Source organism: Ciconia boyciana, chromosome 15 (assembly GCF_034638445.1).
Source record: "Ciconia boyciana chromosome 15, ASM3463844v1, whole genome shotgun sequence".
Lineage (NCBI taxonomy): Eukaryota > Metazoa > Chordata > Aves > Ciconiiformes > Ciconiidae > Ciconia > Ciconia boyciana.
This window is the reverse complement of record NC_132948.1, coordinates 3,219,680-3,241,508: the sequence shown is the minus strand read 5'-3', so window position 1 is coordinate 3,241,508 and position 21,829 is coordinate 3,219,680.

Below are 21,829 nucleotides of genomic sequence, written 5' to 3'. Positions count from 1 at the left end.
AAGGCAGATGAATTGCCCTTCCTCCTTCTTGGGGCCTCTAAAGCCCCTGAGATATCTTTTAAGGGTGCATGTTTTGATTTAAACCCCACAGCTCGGAGTTTACTCTGCCTTTTCAATTGCTTGTTTGCCACTTTGCGGAAAGCTCTGGGGTTTGCCAACTGGGAAAAAAAATCCTTTTTTAGTATTATTAAATTATCAAAGCTTCATCAGGGATCCTTATTTTGCAAGTGAGACTCCCATCTCTTGGTTGTTAGTCGAGAGAGGGGTTGCTTTAGCATTACACTATTCGATAAAGGACTATATCAAAGCAAAACAAATTGCAAACTGGGAACAGAAGATTCATACTTCAGAAAAAAGACCTCTTCAGAGTGTACCTAGCCTTTGCGTTTTACTCAGATTGAATAGCTTGAGGAAACTACTCTCTAACCTGAGTGGCGTATTTATTAGAATAAACTTGTTTCATTTAAAGATGAATAGTTGGGACAACTGACAAAGTCAAGTCATTTCTCTCCTGTGGCACCCACCTTCCCTCCCCAGGTCCCATTAGAAAGATGTGAGCATGCACTGCAGGGATTCCCTTCCCTGCAGACCTAGTGCTCTCCTGGGGTTTGCTGATCTCAGGGAGGTTTGATCTGAAAGATCTGAAGATCAAGCTGATCACTAAGGGAAATCTCTGGGCCAGATGCCCGACTCGTGCCAGCCAGCTGAGCCATGCCAGGCTGCATCCAGTGATGGAGCCCTCAGCTTTGGGTAGAGAAGCGAGGAAGAGAAGAGCTTGTGAGCACAGGGCTACAAACAGCATTCTGGCCCCTCCAAAACTCAGTCTGCCAACATACCGTTTATCTCAGCCTCAAGCTCTTATGGAAAACCACTGGTTTTAAAGTAATCATGCAAGTCGTTTCTCCCCCTTAAAGGTTTATCCTGGGCCATAGCTGAATCCCCACGCGTGTTCAGGTCACTCTGCTGGGCTGCAGCGAGGGTCCCTCTGCGCAGAGGGGTTCGGAGTCGGAGCACTGCCATCAGCAGGGGAAGGAGGAGAACTGCTGGGGACCAGGCAGGGATTTAGGATCTGTACACCACCATTCTGGCTTTTGTTATTTAGCGATATCTAAGCTGCTATTTTGCTTGGAGGACTCCCCATTTCGGCGCAGCTCACAATACACTTTGTACCTACGGAAGTGTAGGTACAGAGATCAAAAATATTGCCTTTCTACACTTGCAAATTCTCAGCAACATCCTTGCTCCATCCCCAGGTCGTGGGCTCTTTTTGTAAGAAAAAAATGACACCGGATATAATACCATTTCCTAACAGACTTCCCATCTGCAGAACTCAGTGTGGATCAGTGTTCAATGATGACTCAAACCTGCATCTTGGTTTGCCTTGGCCTTAGTACTAAATGCCAAGCAGAGGATGAAGTGAGAGACTAGTTGGGAATGAGTTCCAGGCATAGCAAAGCGATCATCCCAGTTCAACCCACCAGCAAAGTCAGAAAGCCTGTGTCAGGAAGAGATCAGAAAACAGGATTTTGTCTCCAAAAGAGATGCCAGGGTGTTGATTTTATTTCCTCCTGATTGCAGGTTAAAAGGAAAAATAAAAGTCAAGATCTTTAAATATTTTCCAGAATGGAAATTTTGAAATATTCCAAGATGGAATTTTTTTTTTACTCTAATGCGTGGTCCAAAAATTAGATGAAAATTGAGTCAGAATAAAAACAAGGTCAGAGTGAAAGGGGAAAATAAACATTTCAATTTCAAACAGTTTCTGAATTTCCTCTGAAGCTTAGTTGAAGTAGGACATGTTCCCCCAGCACCTTCCTCTGCAGGCAATCAGCTACTTCTTAGGGAAACCTGTCTCTGTCACCATTTTGGACGAAGAAACCAAGTACCCCCTGCTTGAAATAAATTCAGAGAAACCAGACAGAAGTTGCAGCCTCGCAACCAGGACAAAATACACCTAAATCCTGTAGCTGGAGAGGATAAAGCAATCCTTCTGAATTCGTGTCCTCCTCTGTGTACCCCTTTGGGCTCAGTTAAGGGTCCCATCTCCAGCATTCAGGATGCAGAAACTACGACGCTTCCTTGAAGACCTGTGCTGCTGCAGCTTAACAGGACTCCCTGATGCACTGAAGGAAGATGAGCAAGACACAACAGGCCAGTGAAAGCTGTTGGAAGAAAAATATTCCTGTACAAAAGAGCCAGAGGTAGTAGGCAGTGATGCCGGGGGTTTGCCATTCTGATTTTGTTTCAAGCTCCAGTGTGCTGATTTCTAATTAAAAGGGGAGGGGGAAAGGGGAAAAAGAAAAAAAATTTTTCCTGGTAAACATGGCACTCGGCTGGTTGGGGACAGCGGCAGCATCGCCCCGAAATCCGCATCATTTCAGTGCCCTCTCGTGGCCGCCGCTCCCCGCTGCAGCCGCGCCAGCCCGGCCCGGCCGCCACGCTCGGGGGTGGTGGCCCGAGGGAAAGCACATGGCCGGAGGGGACACGGAGAGTGATTTTCCCAGGGATGTTGGCAGGACTCGTGTGTTGCTTAGGGATAGCAAGATATGGGGCTGCATCCAGGTCATCGTGCTTATTTGCACAATTTCTCCTCTCTGAGCAGGTATAATCTCTTTTCAAGACTGACATGGGCCTTCACCTCCTGTAGCAGCGACTTTCACCACCTCGTTAAATCTCACATTAGAAAGTCTCTTTTCCACCTGCTTTCTGACAGAGCCACCAAGGAGCCAAACCTCTTAGTATTAATCCCTTTCCGAACAGCAATACTTCCATCTTGCACTGCACGACACCAGGCACATAACGGGACCCTCACCTGGCCACTGCAGGCGAAACAAGCCATCCTCTTCAAGGACATCACCATGGGCTGTGTTCTTTCAGGCTTGTCAAATACTGCCACAACAGGGACCACGTCTGGAGGAGCATCAGGTCTCCATCAGAGAGGGGAGATGGAGTGATGCTGCAGGTTGGGAACGTGCCTTCACATGCACAGAGCAAAGAATCATACCTCTTGCCTCTGGCCTCAGCATGTTGTGGCCTCTCCAGGGAGGTCAGTAGATGAGGACTACAAGAGGTGCTGCAAAACCACACCCAGGTGTTGCCTTGGCTGAAGGAAGAGGCTCAGGATGGGAGCCAGTGGTGAAAGTCTCCATGCAGGCCTGCCAGATCTGATAGCTTGGTAAAAAGCACAGCTTGTACGTGCAAGGAGGTGAAATACGCAATTAGAAAGATGTTTGCCCTGGGCAGAAAGATGGCAGGAAGGACTCTGAGGACCCGATTCCTCTACAGCAGGATGTTTTCCTAAGACCTCAAGACCCCTTCACCATTGTAGCATGTTCAAGCAGCAGTCTAGGTATGGGTTGCTCAGTTCTAAACACTTCAAGTGCTGACCTACTGGTATGACCCAGCCCTTTTCCCAGGGATAATAGCAACATTCAAAGCCTTTCTTATGCTGTGCATGATCTTGCCTGTTCTTCCAGCCTATTTTGATAACTTGCTCTATTTCCACAGCAGACAGGCCTGAAAAGATACCCTGCCTTTGAATTTCGATCTAATTCTAAGAACATCAGCATTACGTGGTCCCCAGTGAACTCTAAATGATCCCTTTTGTCCAAAGAGCTTTGTTGCTCCAGGTTCATGGCAGAGTAACTCCAGACTAAATGTCAAGAGAATAGATTAAATCCAAACCTAATCCCATTCTGTTGGCAGTGCATGACTTGAGATTTACCCCCAGGAAGAACAGACCCATGTCCTAACCTAGGAGGAGTTAACATACTGAAAATCCATCCCATACAATCTCCCCTAGACATGGCTTTTTTATGCATATACAAATCAAAATTTCTCTCTACAGTTCAAGTGTTATATTCCTAGATATTCTTTGTATTCACAACAACTGCAAGTTACTCTTCAAAATCAGCTCTAATCTAATAAGTTCAGAAATACTCGGGAACTTGCACAAGGGTGAGAGGGATGCTCTGTTACAAGTTCAGCTGTCCATCTGTACAACAGAGACAGTTTCATCTTAACCAGCACATTAACATTTACATGTCCTTCCCAACTCTGTGAAAGGGTCAAGCACCCCTCCATGCAGTCTCCCATGAAAAGTCTAGTACAAACAGTTGTACAAAAAAAATCTTACAATGCCCTCTATTTAGACAATAAGACAAAATTACAGATGATCTTGGGATTTCTACATGGGAACGGGACCCTGTCTTGAGTGCTTTCAGCTTGGACTGAGTGGTATTTTCTGTGACCCCCTTCACCTCTCCCTACCACACACACTTTAAGGGGAAATATAATTCCTTTTCTTTAAAATAATTTTTCACTTGCAGGGGGAACGCAGATTTCCATTATACACTGTAGCCAAGGAGTTTGTGTTGCCTCTGGACAGGTGATTTACCAGGACAAGAGGGAAAGTGGTTTGTTTTTCCCCCTCTCTGCCTTCCACATTCGTGCCAAAGGACTAGGAATGGGGGGAAAAGGGGGGAGTCACCCCAAGCAAAGCTGCTTTGCTCTACAGCTGTCCAAAGTCCCTAAGGACACTCAGAAGGGTGGAAAAACCTCCAGTTCCTTTTGGTTGCCCTCATTCTTGGCTCCTCTAGTAAGGGTCAGGGTGAATTTGGTTCTGGTGCAGTAGCACCTACCTCACATCTTTCCCTGCAGACACAACTATTTTGCAGCATGGAAGGCATCAACTTGGCTTTGGGTCCTGCTGAATGGGAAGGACTACTTCTGCATGAGGGAAAGCAGGGAGAAAGGATTGGGTTTGTGCCTGTCATCTCATGTTCTGATCCAGCAAGGCTGGAGGAAGGAGTGAATCTCTGGGGTTTGACTATTTTAAGGGCAGGAGAAAGTTACCCTCCCTCTCCTTTACCCCATCTCAAAGCAAGAAACAGGGAAAGAATCACAACTTTGTCTTCTTCACCTGGCAACACCTCAGCACCCCAAAATCCTCCACATTTAGCCTGAATTGGGCTATTCCCAGTTGCCAGTAGACAGGGTTGGTCGATGACCTTGTTACATCTGAGCCAAGTGCAAGACAGGGCAGGACTGAAGGCCAAGGTATGGGGAAAATCCAGGCTCTTCACCCCTCAGCCAGGTCTGGAGTTTGGTGCAAGCCCAAGACCCAAGTACAGGTTTGCTTGTGAGTGACATGGGTGGGAGGAAAATGCTCTGACACGAGCCTGTTCACAGCCAGCACTAAATCCACCCGGGGAGGAGTGGGAACGAGAGCAAGTGCTTTGCAGAGGCAGACCTGTAATGCTGGTTATACAGCACCTATGCACAGAGCTGAGCCTAAGGCTACACTCTCACTGCTCTTCAAATTTCCCAGTTTCATGCATTTCTTCCAAACTTTGATGAAGGATCTGCTCCTCAGATCCAAATCCCTGCCTGAGGCATTGCAGGATGGAGTGAAAGTTTCTTTCTGAGGCTGGATTTCACTGTCTCCAGCCTGTTAGCACTGTCCCACCCACTTCTCAGCCCTTGCCAGGAACATGGGTTTCTGCAAGCTTGTTCTTGTGCAAGGCAGAGCCCTGGAAATGTCAGAAAATGTGCTTTGTTCCCAAGTTCTGCCTTGGTGAAGGCTGGAGGTGGAATATGAGGACATGCCCAGGGAAACCTGGCTTTGTGCAAACAGCCCTGCTTGTCACCAAACTGCCGCGTTCACTGGGCCTTTTCCAGCCATGCAAAACAAACAGGGAGGAGGCGAGGTGCTCCCAGGCACTGCTTTAAGCCATTGCCCTGCCAGTGCAATGCTGGGGGCAGAAGGAATAAGATGCTTTATTTGCAGCTCCGTCTCCCAGCAGGACTGCTGGCCCTCCACGCAAGTTCGCCCTCCTCTGCCACAAAACCAGCTACGTGACCTCAGACAAGTCCCTGCTGTGTCACACCAAGCACGCAAGAGGCGGAGGGTGAAAACAGACCAAACCCTTCAGGACAGGGACCGTCTCACACTGGGTTTCATCCAGATTTTAAACATGCCAGTGCCCAGCCCAACCAACTTGGGACCACTTTTCAGGTGTAACCATGCCGTTTGCAAAGCCCTGCTGCAGACCAGCTGAGTGAAGAGCATCGGAAGCAGGAGGAGAGGTAGGCTTTAGTCACCTGGTGAGCCCAGAGCGAAGCGTGACAGGTAGCAGATGAGCTCTGCAGCACGACGGGTGGTGGCAGCCTGCCAGACTCGCTGCTGGCACAAATAGGCCAAGGTGTTTTCCTTTCTCTCCCTCTCACTCCACCCAAAGCTGGAAGAGACCAGACACTTCCTTGCAGGCAGCACAGGGCCCCGGGCAGGCAGGCATGCCAAGCTCACCCACAGCCCTTCCATCTACTCTGCCAGCAGAGACTTCCCAGGTGAGAGATGAAAAGCAGATGCCATAAACCAGCTTGGAATTCAAGTCCTGTGAAACCAGAGCTTCCAAAAAGGACTTTGTATTGAAAGGGGGGGCCTTAGCAAGAGCCTTGAGACCAGACATGCTGCCAGCCTCTCCTCAGACCTTGCCTCCAGGACACCACCGCTCAGTTGGCTTCTCTCCAATACAACTGTCCCGATTGCAATCTACACTACAAACAACGGTTGCATTCTGGCAGAGGCAATTTGCTGCCGTGGCTATTGCATTCCCTGCAGGCTGAATACATGATGTGGCAAAAGGACTGTCCCAGTAATAAGCTGCATCCATGGAAGAGGAAATCAGAGTGGTCACGGATATAACACAAGGAGTTCAAGTACCAAGACATTGCAATTAGGCTTGCATACCCAGCTGTTTGAGGCTTCTTTGAACATCCCTGCTTTTAATTACAAGTTTTTCTATACTCCTCTATTCTCCCCACACCATGCTGTGACTCATGGCTTGGACTACTAAGCAGGCCAGGGATTCCTGTAGTTGCTGGAGCTGGAGGTAACACCCCCAGTATCACAGACCTCCAGGCCTACACCGCACCGGAAGGACAGACCGCCTGACTGCATGGCCAAGATACAAACACAGGGAGATGTTTCCTTTAAAGGCATGGCTTGGGTACAACCGGCGTTACCATTCTTTTCAAGACTCTAGTGGTGACTCAAGTCACATGAGCAAATTCAACTATCAAGGTCTGAAAGTTTCTTGTTCAGCTTCAGAGCTGGTTGAACACCCCACGTTGGCAGTACGTCCCCAACACGATGCTTTACCAGAGGATACCCAAGAAGCACGTCCACCCATCCTCTCGCCCACAGTTGCACTACCCTTGTGGCGTGTTCCCATGTCCTGCAGCTTCCCAGATAGACATTATGTCTGGCCCATTGATTAGAACCTCAGACATCTTCCCCAGCCACACTGCTTCAAAATAAAATAAGAGGCAGAAATCCAAGCTATTTTCATTTCAAGCTTCAAAGAGGATACTCTAAACAAAGGGGAACACTTCAGTAAAGCGTGTATAAACAGGGAGCATCTGATCTTTCTCCTGGCAGTATTGAGCCTTGAGAGATTCAAGAAAAAAGTCACCAATGAAGTCAGGTAACCAAAAGGATGTCTCAGTGTGGGTACAGTTCTTTATTAGAGCCCACTGAGTGTTAAGCTGCTTTCTATACAGAAGCAAAGCCCTGTACAGAACGATACACACCTGGTTCAGCTAGTCACATTTGTTTCAGGAAAGCAGCTCTTTGTTCTCCAGATCATGCGCTCAGAGGAGGCAGGCAATCACCTGCTTCTCCAGGGATACGGCTACACAACAAGATACTGCAACTTAATGGAAATGTTCCTCTGGGTCAAGTGGCAGAGCCAACTGCTTTCTTAATGTAGCCATCTTCGTTTCAGAAAGGAAGAGAGAATCAATTAACAGCCTCTGAGCAGGGAAGTCTCCTGGTGAGCAGTCATATATATCAGAGATCATGCCCCATGCTTGCTCAGAGAGCCCAGCTTTTAGTGCACTTGGGCCAGTCCTCCACTCCATTGCCTACGATGCATCATTGCAACCTCTGCCTTCACCCTGGAGGTACGAGAAAACTTCAGGGTGGAACTGTAGTCCCACAGAAGCATTTGCTAAACCAGCAGGAAAAGATAAAGCTACTGACAGTGACAAAACATATCTGTTAACAAGACTGCACCTACTCAACAAGGATGAGCAACAGAGCATATCCACAAGAGATAAGTTTCTCCTCTCTGGGCAGAGATGCTCTCCCCCTCCATCATATCTTGGGTGAATACTTTTTTATTTTAAATACTGACCTCACAGAAGCTTCACAGCTTCATTTCTCCAGCTCACTCCCCCACAATTCCCATTTTCACAGCTCAGCTACTATAAACTAGTGAAGAGATCCCTCTGCCCCCGTGAACTTGGAAATCTGAGGCAAAGCTGAACTGCAACCCAACTCTTTAATCTCTGGAGGGGCAGTTTGGAAGCATCTCTAAAAATAACTAGTTCTGACTTCCCTCAAACCACCTAGAAATTCATATGGTGCCTAATTAACCTTGTCACAAAGCTATAGCAACAAGTACTTACAGTACCAGTAGTGTTACTACCTCAGCTCCATCTTAACAACCAGCAGTCTGGCCATGTATCTGAAAATTAACCAGTGATTAGCTCATACTATCAAATTCTTTTTCCATATAACCCAGCTCCTGAAGTTATCTTTATTTTTAAAGAGCTTTCAGCCCAGGTAATTTCCAAACAGAGCACTAAATCACTAATCTCACCAAGCAGAACTTATTTCACAATTGAGTGTTTTTATTTCTCTGGCACAAAGACTCTGTGCTGTAAGTCAGGAGATCGGAACATGGCCCACAGGGCCAAGAGCTTGAGTAACACCTGGAGAATACCAATACACTCCTGACATGATCCTAATAAATAATAATGAATATTGTACTGGTAAGGAGATCATTATAGACACAGAGACTTAACTACAGGTGTGTTAAGTACAGCAAACCTGTGAAGTATATATTAAGGGATTTAAAGGTCTGTATAGATTGCTGAAAAGCAATTATCTGGGCAGAGCAGAAGACAGCACCTGCTTGAGAGGACTTGTAGATGCCAGCCTTTTAAGACAGAAAATTAAGACTTCATCCAATTGAAACCAAAAGGGTGTTCAATAACCCAAGAGCAGATTGCCAGCCTGAAGTGTGAAAACTGCTACCACCTCTTCAGAGTCAGTAAATATCTAAATGTACAGTATATTCTGGAGTCAAGAAACAGAGACATCAACTCTGACAGGAGCACGAAGCCCAAGTTCACCTTTCACTTCTCCAAGAAGGACCAGCTCAGAAACCCTGTCTTAATATCTCAGAGGACTTCATACAGAATTAAATCCATTTCTAAGCTAACAGCACTGCTGTGTGATCATTTACACCCATTTATATCCCAGTTCTTGTTAAGAAATGCCACTGAATTTAGTACGTTGCAAATGTGCTGCAAGAACTGACACCCATGGTCTAAGGGATACCACCAAGTTGCATTCGGTGCCTCAGATGTATTTTCTGCTGTAAAGCTGTGTGATTATGTTTCTTTGGTTTGAGTTTTTTTTCCCCCAGGGTGAGGAGAGATGGGGATAGCAGTGGGAGACTAGAAATTGAGAAAACCATGCTGTCTGCCAAATCAGCAATACAAGAATCACTAAACTGACACAAACTTTACCCAGCATGAAAAAGCTGAAGTGTCTACCCCCTGAAGCAGCTCCTGACAGGGAGACATGGGACTCCAGTTGATGAGACTAAGCCAGAGTCTAAGAGCACACAATCAAAATTTTCACTAATTTTTTTTTTTTTAACCAAGACAGTAAGTGCTGTCCCAACATTTTGGGGGAAGAGATCTGGGGCAAAACCTGGACAGTCAAAGCTAAAGCTGTGATCTGAAAAAATTTCTGCTCAGCTGCCACATGAGCTCACAATACCCCCCAATGCAGCTGGAAATACTTCCAGGAGTGTTTTCACAAGCAGAACAGCTTCTGCATGGGCAGCCCAGAGCCATACAAGAGCCAGCTACTTCAGAGGAACACAAATGTGCTCCAGAGGACCTGGCCCAAAATCCCACCATATACTGGCTAGCTAGGCCTTCCACACACTGCAGCTACTGGAACCATTTCTGTATCATAGCTAGTGGCTAAAATATTCATCCAGTGCATGGGAGACCCAAATCCAGTTCCTTTTATGAGAGAAATACCTAACTGCCAGCGTGGAGCTGCAGTGACAGAGCTTTACAGGGTTTGGCAGGGAGTTACCCAGCTTGATCTGTCCTTCATTCCTACTAAAATCAATGAACTTCCAGAGAAAATAAAGGCAACAAATGCTAAGCCAACACCCCTTTAACAGCAAATCCTCTCATATAAAAGAATAAGCATTCCTTGGTCTACTCAAACTTTGCTGCTTTCCCTGTGCAGTGTCAAGAACAGACTTTGGCTGTCGCTCAAGGCTCTGGTATTTAACAATGTCGTCCAGCTATGGGTGAAGATTGCTCAAGTCCATTTAAGCCCTGTCTACCAATAGTTCCTGCTGCCAACCTGCTTTGCCATTACATGCCCAGCACAATTCGTCAGATTCGTGCTTACAGAAGTTCCAGCTTTCGGAAAGAAGAGGGCTCTGAATTTCCTGGAGCATCTACATCTGGCCTCAGCCTCTTTGAAGATGTTTTCACTAATTTAGATTAAAATCAGACCATGGATTTGATTAGAAATGCTGTCAGGCCTCACTTTCCCTCTCAATTCCCTCCCTTCCTTCCCACATACAGAAGAGCAGGAAGAACTGCTTTAGTTCAACTTCTATTTTTGTTGAAAATGGACATCAGTTTTGTTTCCACTGAAAGTGGAAACCCAGACTTGAGTTTCAGCAATAAGCAGTATGTAAAGAAATCCACTTCTTGCCAGGACTTTGTGCTTCTCTAATAACTTCAAGAAAAGCAAAAAAGCCTAATGCAGAGCCAAAACATACCACTTGGTCTCGCATGGGATCTGATCAAACATCTAAAGGCATTTGAAATTCCAGGAAGGGAGAGCTTCCTCATTCTTAAGGAATATAACAAAACATACAGAAGGAATGAATTTGTTTCATTGCAAGTCTCTTATGATTTACCCCCATGATCAGTATAACCCAAAGCTTTGAAACAGACTGAGTATTCCAAGCATTCACCTGCAGTCTATGGAGACATAGGACACCATTCAATTAAAAGACAATAAAACATGCTATGTTTGGCATTTGTTTGTTTGAAATTCAAAAGGGTTTTCAGATCTGTCTGCTTAGCCTATCTCCTACAAAAGCCATAAATCTCCCTCTTCTAGTTAAACCAAACCATATTCTTACGTTTAAATCATATGAACGAGCTCAAAGACCAGAGGAATTTGCAAGCGCCAGCCCTTTCCTTCCCAACATACCCTATGGCCTTTGACAAGTCCCTAAAAATCCAACTTTCAGGAGCAGAGACCTCTCGTCTCTCATTTGGGAAATCTGGTTTTTTGAAAGACACTCTGCTGTTGACCTGCCGGTATTTGCGCAAGAGCATGCTAGGGCTGAAAAGGATATGTTTTGATCCCATAAATGCTTCTAAAAGGCAGGGATATGTCATGCTTACCTGGACGACAGTCAATATACATCTGAAAGTCACCCTGAACAGACAACTGGGTGGAGGAAAGGAGTCACTGATAAACAACCAACTAATATGTGAAGCAGACAACTGAGTATCAGATCATGGCAAGAAGCACTGACCACAGGAATAGTGAAAAGAGATGAAATTCTGGACAGTTCAAGCACAAGAAACAAGCAGCACATATCCATGCTGGCTGTATTTCCCCTGAGGATGCTAACATACCGTCACCCACTCCTGGCAAAGCACCTTCCCAATGGCAAAAGTGGTCCTGCAATACAGGCCCCCACCTCAGAGGGAAAGTCCTCCCTAAAGATAAAGCCTATCAGCTGCAAAATGCACTGTTTGGTTCTCATGGAAAGTCAAGGTGAAAAATGATATTCAGATCCAGGAGGCTCAGTTAGTAATGAGTCTGGAAAGCACCCTTCTGCAACGAGCCTGGGACGTGCCTCATCCCACACTGGGTGCACTGTGCACAGCTCAGCAGTGGGGCATCAGACACCCCATTGCACCATGAGGATGCTGAATCCAAGGTCTCATCTTAATGGGCAGGAATTAGCTCTGATATTTTGTTGGTATCCCCAAGTAGTCTTTCAATCTCAGCTTTTAAATGAAGGCAGTAATAGCTTTTACTGTTTAGACTTTAAACACTTTGGAGGAAGATACGGCCCTCCTTCTAGATAACTGGAGATGCCATCTAAAAGGAGAACAATACTATCTCCATGCTGAAAGCAAGCCACTCAAGTGTATTTCAGCAGAGGGTTTAAACCCTCACCACCCCAACACACTACAGTGCAGAAGAGGAGGGAAAGCAAAGAGCAGAAAATTGAGAAGAAAGCGAAAAGAGGCCTGTGAATTTAAACCACTTTTGCAATCCTCCAATATTTTTGCTTCCCTGAGAATCCATTATCCCTCTTCCAGACAAGCAGCAGCAAGGTGGTCTCCCCCTTCAGAAAGCTTTGGATGATAACCAGCAGGAACATTATGTTTAAGCTTCGAGGACTGAGCATTCCCACAGGATTCCCGGATGGCACTGCTGAGCCAGAAGGATGCGTTTAAGAGTTGCTTAAGTTCTGGCACCCACGCATATTTCCTTATGACAAAGTCCAACACAGGCAGCCTTCAGATGTTGTCAGCACTCTGGCACAGCTCCTTTTTTTGTGATTTTTTACACAATCCCCGAGTGTTTCATAAACACTAATTATATCTCCTGATTCCTCTAACTGAGCTGCAAGTGCTCCACGTATGAGGAAACTAAGGCAAAGTGAGGATCCCTGCTTCCCACCAACACATTGGCAGAGGTCAGCAGGCTGAAGGAGCTTTACCTCCTCCCATGAATGAGGCCACTACCTAACATAAGGTGGCACATTTACTGAGAGTTAGCGCTGTTGCCACCTCAAATGTGACTGGAGGTTTCTAGACCAGCAGGGCAGGAGTTCAATGTTACGAGCTTCTCCATGGCCATGCAGTTTAAAGCTTAAGCACCTGCTAACACTGTAGGGATCTTCACATTCAGAATCTTGTCATAAGCTGTACCATCTGCTGAACTCTTCAAACCATGTACGGAGTTCCTAGACAACAGATCCTATCCCAACTCCCTCGCTAGATCTTGCGGATATCTTCAAAGCAATAACAGTACAACCAGTTCAGTCACAGTACAGATATTTCTCCTTTGCATTTTACCCCAGTACATAACTAAACAGGCTGAAGCTATCACCTGGGTCCATATTTTCTTAAAGCCAGTTTTACCAATTCTTGTGTACTTGCCAGGCAGATTTTAGTGCCAGCAAATACCAAAAGAACCAAGAGCACCACGTAAGTGAGGCTGGAGTCCAGAAGAGTTTCCAGGTGAGTACTACCTATGTGCAAAGCTTTTATTTTATGATTAATGACTTATTTGCAAAACAGGAGTAGTAAGCCCCAGCACTAAAGGTACATGCATCTAGAAGTCACTTCAGTGCAGAGCACTCCTGTTTTCCATCATCTACTACCAAATCTGTAATTACATGTTGTTTTGCAAGGAGTGATGGGCATTACGAAGATGAACTGAGAGGTTAAACTCAAAAGCATTTTATGGAAGATAAATGGACACAATATACCTGGCGAAGAGTGAGGCCTGAAGTCTTAATATGTTTCTTCATCACCTAGAAGAGGATATTTCAACAGCTGGAGATAAGTGGAACATGACCAGCTGAGCTCCTTTCCTTCCCCCAGAGCACACAGCAGCAGCAGGGAGCACTGCAAAGCCACATCAGCTCACATCATAGCATGCTGCCCAACACAGAAGGCATTTCAAAGCCAGTGGAGCATGCTAAGTAGTGTTGTGTTTTCTGCATTTTGAAATGAAACCAGCCTTAAAGAGAGGTTCATAGGTGGTTCTGCTAAAAGAAATATATAACTATTGATTTTTGCTAAGCCTTGTCAACTCCACAACAGTTACCCATCCCTATTTCAGACAATAAAACGGTATCAAGCTGTCACTGATGGGGAACACCCACACCTCACAGGTGAGCTCCAGTGCCAACACCACTATGATATTTTAACCCAGCACACTGAGAAAGTGCTCCCTTCAAGCTGAAACACAGTCCATGCATGGAAGATTTCACACCAGCCTGGAGAAAGTCTGCCACGTCGCCTGAGCCCTGGTTTTGCACAAAGCCTTCAATATACCTTAACAGCCCTAAAGAGAATTTAAGCTCATCCAAGGCTCCACATCTGAGCTAATTGCTTTAGCTCTAAGGAAAACGCAAGGAGATGCTGAATTTGCTGCTGACTTGTTCAGTCATTTGCACTCCTGATCCCTTTTCTCCTCTGATCCTGGTGTTAGAGTAGCATTGCTGAAGCCTCCCAGCACCTGCAGCCAACAGGCTGATGTGGCTGTGCCACTGACGACTCAAAACAAGCCCGTGCCACAAAGCCAGCAGCCTGCTAGCAGTGCCTGGGACAGGTCAAGGATATTTTGGCAGGAATCATCATGGCAACCCATTTGCTCCCACATTTACCAGTTAGTTGGCCGTTACACAGCAGCTCAACTATAGACAGCAACCCATGGCCTCTGCACCACCCTCAGCCACGTTTCCCACCAGCTCTGCATCTCGGCCCTTCCTCCTCTTTCCACATGATGGGAAAACCCATGAATGAAGAGGAGGGTTTATCATTTGTGGCCCTGCAATGCCTCTTAGGGACAAGAGTCTGCCACAACAGGCAAGTTCTGCACCATCAACTAGAGTTGTGAGCTCTCTAGAGAGGAACTTGCCCCAAAATAGAGAGGTAAAATATACTGCCATGAAACACACCTAGTTCAGCTAACAGAGCTAATTATAAATATTCTAAAGTATCAGAAAGTATTATCCATATAATATAGAGGTGAAATGCTATACTACATAACTTGATCTCTACAGAAAGGTCTTATACTGGGAGAAATTTCTTCTTTTCACAAGAACATGTTACACCTAAATAAGGTTGTGTAAGAGGAAAGAGGGATAGGCAACTTCATTCTCACTGCAAAGCACAGCTGACAGGCGTTTAATACCCAGCATTAATCTATTTGGGCATCAAAACTCTGCAAACATTTACTATGCTCTGACCTGAAAGCACCAGGATTTGGGGCACAGGTCATGCTTTTACTATGCCTGGCACAAAAAACTCCGCTCTTCAATAGCATGAGAAAGATACAAGACAACCAAGAGGCCAGGACAGGCTGTTTGCATCAGACCCATCTCAGGGGCACAATGAGCCACTGAAGATAAAATTTCCATCCTGGATTTCTTAACACTTGCTTTACGGTCCATTTGAATGAGAACCACGGGTTCACTGCTGCTACCACCACTACTCTGGAATAAAGCAGCCCGTGCCAACTCAGCAGGCAGACTTTGGCTAAGTGCAGAAAGAAGCATGTGCACGCCAGTCTGTTTTGTAATTGGAGTGGTTTATTGCATTGTATCTTACATAAGGATTAGACTCCTAAATTCCATGCTTAGACAGTTAGCAAGCCTTGCCTTACTTGTGGCACACAGACATACCTCCAATCATTTACTTTACGCTGTGCCCCAGGATTAACAGGAATTTGGAAAAGGCACCAAGAGGAAGCAAACCCTCTTGCACTATTATACAATAGTGCAGTGTGGCCCGGAGGACATCCAGCCACTGTAGGAAAAGTGAGTTTTTGACTGTTCTAGCCAATCTTTCAATGTTGGCGACAAGCTGTGGGCTGAAAAATCCTATTGCAGCGTTAGTTTACCTGCCACTCGAATGTGTGACATTATTTGTCTTCTAGAGTCTAACAATAGCATCCACTTGTTTCCATGTTTGAACCATGAAACAGGAAAAGCTTTATACTATCTTAAGCAAGCAAAATCACAACAAACAGATAGTATGTGGGAGGAGTGTTTAAGGCATCCAGAACTGGGCTTTGTCAACTCTTTGGTCTGAAAGCTATACTGGAAAGTCCTTAAGAAACCATGAACCATGACCTTATGTGGTCCCTTGAACCTAGCCTGTCTGGCCTGTTGGACACCTAGATTTGGTCTAGATGAGAATCAATGGAGCAAAACTAATGGAGAAAAAAATTCTGAATTGGTGAAGACAAGTGTTTCTAAGCTTTTGTCAATTTGTACAACACCTGAGATGGGGGATGCAACCTGAGCAGAGACACCCAAGAGGAGGGACCGCACCCTGCAGAGCAGTGGCTTGAGTGGAAGCCAGAGGAGCTCCCGACCTGAGGAAACCATTGTACCCAATTTCTTCTCACTGCAAGAAGCCTGTAATCAAAGCAATCACAAACTTGTCAGAGGAAGGTGCAAGACACCACCCTTGCTTTATTCTTCACTCATTGCAAGCAGTAGTATTTAGTACTCACTGCTCACATGCCAGGCAAGAGCATGGGATAGCCGAGACATCATGACCAGGGCTTGACTCAGACACAGCTGGGAAAGGAGTCCTAGCACTATGGACCCAGAACAAGCCTGCCTACACTGCACAACACAGCCCAGCTCCACAGGGGAGCAATTGTCTGAAAGCTCTGCATCAAGGGGAGGATGCTTTACACCTGCTCTTTTTCCCCCTCTCTGGAAATGCAAATAACCACACAGGCTGGGAGGCAGGTCTCCATCTTCAGAGCAATTTGCCATGCTATTTGTTTTATCTGCCTTTCCTGCAGGACACAAAGTGACATGTGGCTTGTGGCATTACACAGCCTTCAAAAGCTTCCCCGCCATTGCAAATTAATTAATCTCAAGGAGGGAAGAGCACACCAAAACAAAGAAGCCTCTAAGCAGAAATGCTGCCTCTGGGGAAGTTACCTTGCCTACTTCTCCTGCCTCCTCCATCTTACCCCTTCATAAAACTCAAGTTCAAGTCCCAACAGGCACCACTTAATGTTCTGAGCTGCACAAAGGAGCAGTGTACACGTGCTACTGAGCCGGAGTTACATGCTGCCCCATCTCCTCCCACTCCCAGTACCTCCCCTCTGCACCTCTGTTCACCCCAATTTCCAGGACACCAATTTAATGAAGACTAATGTGTACCCTCCAAACATGCACCATACGCTATTTCTGGAAAAGAAGCATCACCTAATTTTAATATTAAAGGATCATTTTTCCCCACCCTGAGCACATGAAGTTTAAGTACCACTTAGCAGACAGTACTGTGTGCCTGTTCCATTAAGTCATAGAAATCAGCTCAAGCTCCACTTATAAAGCTGCACAACTCTGATTTTTTTTTTTTCCCTGTTTTTTCCCCCCCCAAAGACAGCTGCATGTGCAAGACTGCTCTAGGTACAATCAGCTGGCCATATACGTAGGGCATACAAGAGGCTGCAAAGGTAGGGGTAACTCTTCATATAGCATCAGATAGCTTGAACAAGACAAATATACACCAACTAAAATGTTAATATTTATCTTTGACAGGCATTTTGTTGATGACTAGCAGGATCATGAGCTGGGCATTCAGATTCTGCTCCAAAGGTGACCAATATTGCCACAAAACTCAGATATTTCTCAGCATATAAAACAGGGGAGAAAAAACAAGACAGGCAAGCTAATTATCAGCCAAGCTGTGTATACCAAAGATCTGAAACTCGTATTTGTCTAAGTGAGCTTAAACCGTTCTTGCACTGGTCCCAGAAGCAAAGCAGCTTAAGCTTCCCTTACTTGGGGTCTGGAGAGGCTGATACATGTCATTCTCAGCCTTAAGTAGGTGTTTACACCACCTTTAGGACTATCCTTCCACTTCAACATCATTTTGGGACTTGCAGGGAGCATAACTACGTGGCCATTAGGACATCCTAGCCATAACTAGGACATCCTAGCCCTGCCTCCTCTTACTTTGACTTCATCCCACTTCTAACACTCCCAAACTCCCCTTGCACCATGACTAAGTACAGGAGATGCATTTCCTAGACTTTTCCTCAAATTACTCCTCCTTGCCTTGAAGGTACTTGCTCTTTGGCCTATAGTCACTGGCACAGTACTGGGATTAGCTGGCCGGTTTGGCTTCTTTCTGCTTGGAGAGGCAGGAATTTACACTTACCCCAGTTATGGATCAATCCTGTGTCTAGCCATGGGGAAAAAAATCTTTGCAGTCTGTAACAACCTCATGATTTAGGACACGAAGCCTTGTTTGACTAAATCATTGCACAGCAGCCCTGAGAGCACCTTTTGGGAATATGCCAACTTCATATTTCTGTCATTTTCCCCATCTTGCATGTCCATATATCTGTTTATACTCATTTCATTAGTAAATCGCCCTATCCATTTACTTAGCTATTTGTCAGTGTGGCTGTCACCTTAATTACCTCTGTCTACATGGATTGCTATTATTTATCTGTCTTGTTTGCAACACACCATCTACCAAAATACATTCTTCCCTTAACGCTAGACACTGATGTTATCTGTGAGCCTGACCTAGGGAGCAATGCTCTTAGAAAGACAAACTGTTTCAAAGCAGATTTGTGAATTATACTGTCTCGTTAAGAACTGACATTGATGACACCCCTGGAAAGCCAGTCGTCACCACTCCCCTGAACAGCAAAGGAGTCTCACACCACGGACATCACCCATATCTACAGCTACACGGGGCACTGGACTCAGTAACGGGGTCTGGCACAGCTATCCAAGCCAGCTGCAATCCATGACACACACCTGAAGCAACATGGACAGTCACAAAGCATTGAAACTCTGCTAGATTTGGGTCCCTCTCCACCTGCACGTAGCCTCTTGTTGAGCTTCTCTCACATCTATCTGTAGGATGGAGCAGGGCTGCTTTGTTGTGACACTGCAGGGATGCCCCTTTCCCCGTGAGACACCTGCATGGAACACTGTCCCTCCAACAAGGTCATACCCTGCACACTAGCTCTGCCTTAACTCTTTCCCCACGTGTTCTACTCTATTCCTTTCTCTAGGAGATTTTTGAAGAAACCTTACAGATTCCTTCCTAAAATGAATAGCTTTCTTGCTCCACTACTTTTCCCTTTTCACCAAGTGGAAATTGAAGCCAAAGACATTTGAATTAACCCAGCTCTTAAATCCAAGAGCGTTCGACTGGATTCAAGGAGACAAAGCACCTTTCCCCAATAAACAAGCACACAAACCCACCTTGCATCCATCTCCACTCCTCTCTTGCCCATGTCTCCTCCTCCTCAAAGGCTCCCATGATAGAAACGGGCTAGAAAGTGTGGTGGGGGTTCATAGGAGATCCCTTGTATGCCTTTGTGTGCAGAGACTGGCAGCCTCAAGCCTGCACACTGGGACCAGAGTGTCAATTATGGGGAAATCCCATTCCCCTCTCCAGGAAAGGGACCTCTTCTTATCCAGCAGCTATGACAGTCAATCTGTGCTAGGGTGCAAGGTGCTTGGTGGAGAAGCAGACCATCATCCACACAACCAGTTCAGCAAAATTTGCTTCAGAAGGCACAACACAATGCTCATGCTGCCCACCTGGGGTGCTTTTCTCTGTCTGCTCATCACACAAATGAGGATTGACTCAGACCTGCTGACCAGCACCTTGGGCACCAGCTAATGATTTGTGAATAAGCAGTAAGGAGAGCATAATCATTTTCAACAGATCATTCCAGCTGTGGTCAGTCCACATGTCTCAGCTTCTGCACCCAGCTTTCACCCATGGAGCCATACACAGCAGTGTCTGGGAGGCTGCACACCTCTGCAGGCCTCAACTATAATCCACTTGGAAGCACCCACCTGTGCAGAAACCAGTTCCCTCAACTCCTTGAAATATAGCTTATAAAGCAGCCCCCCTAAGCCCAGCTGTAGCACTCAGACCCAAGGTCAGAAAAGCATCCTGACTCTAGCTAGGACCATAGCCCACACCTGGCAGGTATAATGGGGCCCACACATCTTTCCCACTGTGTTTTCCCAGCCTCCAGCTGTCTGTGGTTAGTCTTTCAGTGCTCACATGGGCATCCAACCCAGACATTTCAGCACAGATCTGTTGAAGTCACCCAGTTATTCTATCTACATTGTCTTGGTGGCAACATCAGCTGGATCACTGCCCACCTCATAGCGCCTCGCAGCTTCTGCACCAGCCTCACACCTGTAGGGACATGCTATGGACCAAACCACATTTTCTAAATGTCCTTTCCTTCTACCAGGTTATTCCCCAGCCAGATCTGTCCCCTAATGTGCCCCACAGCACAGCCCCACAGACAGCAAGGTCAGTATGGGACACCTTCAGCAGCTGTTGCTGCTGCTGATAGTGCAACAACTCCTTAAATCTCAGCAGTTATCAACAGCAAGTTTTCTTCTCCCTGTGATCTCTGGGAGAGAAACACTTAAAACAGAAGGGCTCCTAGAAATACCATCCTCTTCACAAGCCAATCCAGCCCCTTAGGACAAGCCTAAGGGTTCAGTGGAGAGACTAAAGGTCACAAGGACTAGTCTGTCACAAGGAAGGAGCTGCCAAGATCAAGGGCATAGCCAGTATCTGAGGTCCTTAAGAAAGTGGGAAATTTTCTCAGTGAAATAAATGCTAAGCATGATCTTTAAGGCATGGAAAAGTGACAATCTTCTCTAAGGCAGGCAGAGGATTTCACGTGATCTTTTCCTGAGAGGTACATGCATGGGTGGAGGCTGAGAAAGAAAACCCTCAACCCTGGAACAGTGGCATATTGCCAGTTGTGATGGGTTTACGATAAGCTAAAAAACATCCATAAGCATTCAACTTCAAAAGCAGGGAAAGAAGGAGGGGAGCTGCACAGAGTCAAATGCCTGGGGCATCCCATTTTCAGTCAGCGTAAGGAGGCTATTTTTAGAAAGCCTGCGTACACCTACGAGAGTACTAAGGCTGGAAAGGAATTCTTCGTTTTAAGGGTCCCCTTCTTCACATCACCTTACAGGTGGCATTTCTACAAGAGCCACTCCACTCTCTATCCCCAAAGAAAGCTGTCTGCAACACATTCTCCCCAAACAAAAAAATATCAAGACAAAAGGCATTATTACCAAACAGCCATTCCAAATGTAGATGCAGACAAGCTTCTAGCCAGGCCTCCGTTTCCCTCTGTATGACAGACTCCTGCCCACTTCCCATCTCCTGGGGTAGTTTGCATTAGCCTGTGGGAAAAACAGCCAGAATACCCAATGGAGACCTACAGCTATGGTCTGCCATGGGAGACACAGACCAGGTGGGAAACCTGTTCATGAAAAATAGGCACATGAGACACCTGAACTGCAACTACTGCACTAGTTGCTTCAGGGGCCCTGGAAAGTAGACAAGTATCAGATCCAAACTGACTTTTCCAACACTACTTCAGATTAAAGAACCACCAACTCTGAAGGTTACAACCTTAAAGCACACTTTGCTCATGCCAAAGACAGTATTAGTTTTCTATGGGATGAAGGGTATGGGGAGGGCCATGGTTTGGTTTGGGGTTAAGGTGCTGGGTTTTATCTTTTGTCTTGTTTTGCTTCCAGCTCAGAGGGACATGTTACCATCAAGACAAAACAGTGGTAAAAAATGGTGCCAGGTTATCCACCCCACCACTGACCATTTTCAGATGTCTGAATATAATGAGAAGTTGGCCAAAGGGGAGACCTGTAGGACACAGTGGCTATGCACAGACACAGCAGAGACATGCACGAGTATCTACAGCTTCACAGCAACACAGATGCCAAATGTCCCCAGAGTCTGAACCTGACATCCCCTTCCTCCGCCCCAGACTGTCACCAGCTGAGAGCACGCAGCAAACATCCCTCCATCTGGCCAGCAATGGAAAACAGTAGGACGCTACAACTCTTGTCCTTAAAGGAGATGCCACCTTTCACTCCAAGGAGACAACTGT